The sequence below is a fragment of the Antedon mediterranea genome, chromosome 6, assembly GCF_964355755.1.
Source record: "Antedon mediterranea chromosome 6, ecAntMedi1.1, whole genome shotgun sequence".
NCBI classification, from domain to species: Eukaryota; Metazoa; Echinodermata; class Crinoidea; order Comatulida; family Antedonidae; genus Antedon; species Antedon mediterranea.
Genome location: NC_092675.1, coordinates 9,622,968 through 9,625,851, shown reverse-complemented (window position 1 = coordinate 9,625,851; position 2,884 = coordinate 9,622,968). Strand labels below are relative to the sequence as shown.

The following is a 2,884-nucleotide window of genomic DNA, read 5'->3' as shown; positions in this document are numbered from 1 at the left end:
TTTTTTGTCAGGCCCGGATGTTAGCATTTTAGCGCATGCGTCCATTATCCATCGGTTATTTTATTTCGCGCTGATCGGAAAAAAAAATTTTTGGGTGGCTGGTATGTCGTACTAGTTAATTTTGACTCGAAAAGTGTACGTGTATACTTTTGATTATTGTTGAAAAAAGGAGAATATGATAGGAAATATCATTTAAATAGATAAAAAAAAAAACAAAAGTAGCCCCTTGAGAGATTTGAACTCTCGACCCCTGGTTTACAAGACCAGTGCTCTAACCACTGAGCTAAAGAGGCTTTCTCAAGTCCGGATTGAAATTGTACATACTTAAGCACTATCACAGCTACGAAACTGCCAAGTAGTTACTTTTCTTATTTTAAGAAGAGAGATGTAAAGGATAATTTTGAAGTTATGATATTCTGTCATTATAAATATTGAAATTGTTAAATATGTTGAAATATCAGTTTATAAGATTGTCATCCTTATCAATATGCCGCCCTCTTTAAAGTATATAAATAAATGAGGGCGCTAGGTAGGGTTTTTGTTACTTCACGTAAACTCTTCCCCTTTTTAGTCGCGTGCAAATGCGACTCTACAGCTCACTATGTCGGTCGGTTGGTCGGTCGGTTGGTCGGTAAACACTAACTCAAATTTGAGCACGCGGCTGCAGCCATGTATATGGCCTTGTTTGAACTGGGTCTTATCATAGACCTCGATATTTGTATTTTATTTATTTGGATTACATAGCACAAGGTGCATCCTTCAAAATAACAATATAAAATATATCATATAAAATACGAAAATAAATAAATAAATTTACATAGAGAAAAGTATAATTGCAAAGAAAAGAAGATAGAACAAAATCAAATGATTAACATTAGATACTAAACAATATCAATTTTATTTAATCAATACATACTCATTACTTTCCACAAAAGAAACAAACACAAGTATAAGTAAAAGTGTATTAAATAAAATCAACTGTTAAAACAACTTATTACAACAACCCCACCCTCATCAATCCCCTTTTTTCAATTTACTTATTATAGCAATGTAGATAAAATAATTATTGAGTCTTGGATTTCAATGAATCATTATGAAATGTCCATGCTTTTTAGGTAGGCCTATCTTTTACAAAAGCTATCCAAAATATTTTCACACTCTCCATCAATTAAATTGTCATTTTCATGAGAAGTATAAAATTATCAAACATCTTTTTGCTGCCATTTTTATTTATATCCACATATATAAATAAAATTATTCCTGATTACGTATATTATCTAAAGCTGGGCAATTGAGGATGAAATGATGTCTTTGTCAAAACTTGTACCGCATAAGTTACATTTGTTATTATTATCAAAAGCTTTATCATATAAAGTATTTGAACGAACTTTAAATTTTAATTCTGCACCTTCAAAAATCAAAATTGAAACTAAATAATTTCTTAGGGTGCATTATATTTTAATTTATATTACAAAAATTCTGTGCCAAGTAAGTGATATTGAAAAACTTAAATTCATAATTTAGGGTTAAGGTATGGCATATCATAGTTATAGGCCTATCTAAAATAATCTTATTTCATACGCTAGTATGAAAGCAATCAAATAGCCTACTTTTTCTATCCAACATCTAGGCCCTGTGCTTAATTGTTATATATTTATTTTTAATAGAAGGGGTGCTCATGGATTATTAACATTGATTGACGGCCACTGATTTAATAAGATAGCAGAATATCTAATTAATAAAAGTTTCTGCATCGCTTACCTTCGAAAATTATCTTAATTAGCTCCCGGTTGCGATTTTTTTTCGTACATAAGTTGGGGATCCCATGTGAAAAATAGCCGAACTACTTCCTAAATATAACTAAACCTGACCCTCCAAATAATCTCTCTCTCACTAGAAAGTAAAAGAAGTAGCTCATGGGAGTCGGACCCCATACATCGACATGAAGTCCATAGTCTTATCCACTCGACTACACAGACGATTCGACAGAAATCGTTTGCGTTAGCGAATTGTAGTTAGCTGAATTCTTACGTCACACCTTATGGATATGATAATGAATATTCATGTTTATTTTGTGACGTTTCACGAGGGGTCCCCAACTTATGTACGAAAAGAAATATCGCCTCCCGCCTCCCGGTTACTTCGCTGTGCGATCGAAAGTTTATTGCGCCCTCACACAGTCGAGCGAGATGGGCAAGACATTGTTATATTAGAGGTGAAAATGGTCAAGGGGATGATAAATCGAGTCAACTATCCAGGGGTGGCGCCAGGATCTTCCCGACGCGGGGGGGATACATTCCCCCGACGAGGGGGATATGCGAGCGAAGCGAGCATCACAAGGCTGGGGGCCGCCAAGGGTCCCGGTGGGGGTCCAGGGGGCGGCCCCGGTGGGGGTCCAGGGGGCGAACCCCCCGGAAGCAACGCGTTCTAGCGTCATTTGAGGTCATTTTAATCAGATTTAGGGTAGCCATTTTTTTCCATTTTTTATAATGCATAAATAAAATACTGCGTGCAAAAAAACGGTGCGCGATGACTGTTTCAATCCATATTTTTCAATTTAAAAAATTAAAGTTCAAAGAAAATTTAGAAAAATAGAGTTGGAGGTCCTGGAAATTGGACTTATTATACTTCAAAACATGAAACAAAATATATAAGTCCCTATCATGGTTGTGACTGAGCTAAGAAATGTTTGAAAAATAGAGATGTTAGGTCCCGGAAAATGCACTTCTTGTACTTCGAAATATGACCAGCTTTATTGTTGGGGCTGAGCTAAGAAAATGTTTAAAACTAGAGCTGCATTTTATACTTTGGAAACATCAGGCCCAGAGGCTTAAAAAACGCAAGCGTAGACCTTTTCAGTCGGGGAAATAAGTTTATTCCTCCC

At 35.5% G+C, this 2,884-nt stretch overlaps 1 non-coding gene across 1 annotated transcript; it reads right to left on the bottom strand.

Moving 5' to 3' along the window:
- Positions 1-220: 220 nt before the first annotated feature.
- Trnat-ugu (transfer RNA threonine (anticodon UGU)) lies at positions 221-293 on the bottom strand. The gene has a single exon. It is a non-coding gene; the product is annotated as a tRNA-Thr (tRNA).
- Positions 294-2,884: the final 2,591 nt, after the last annotated feature.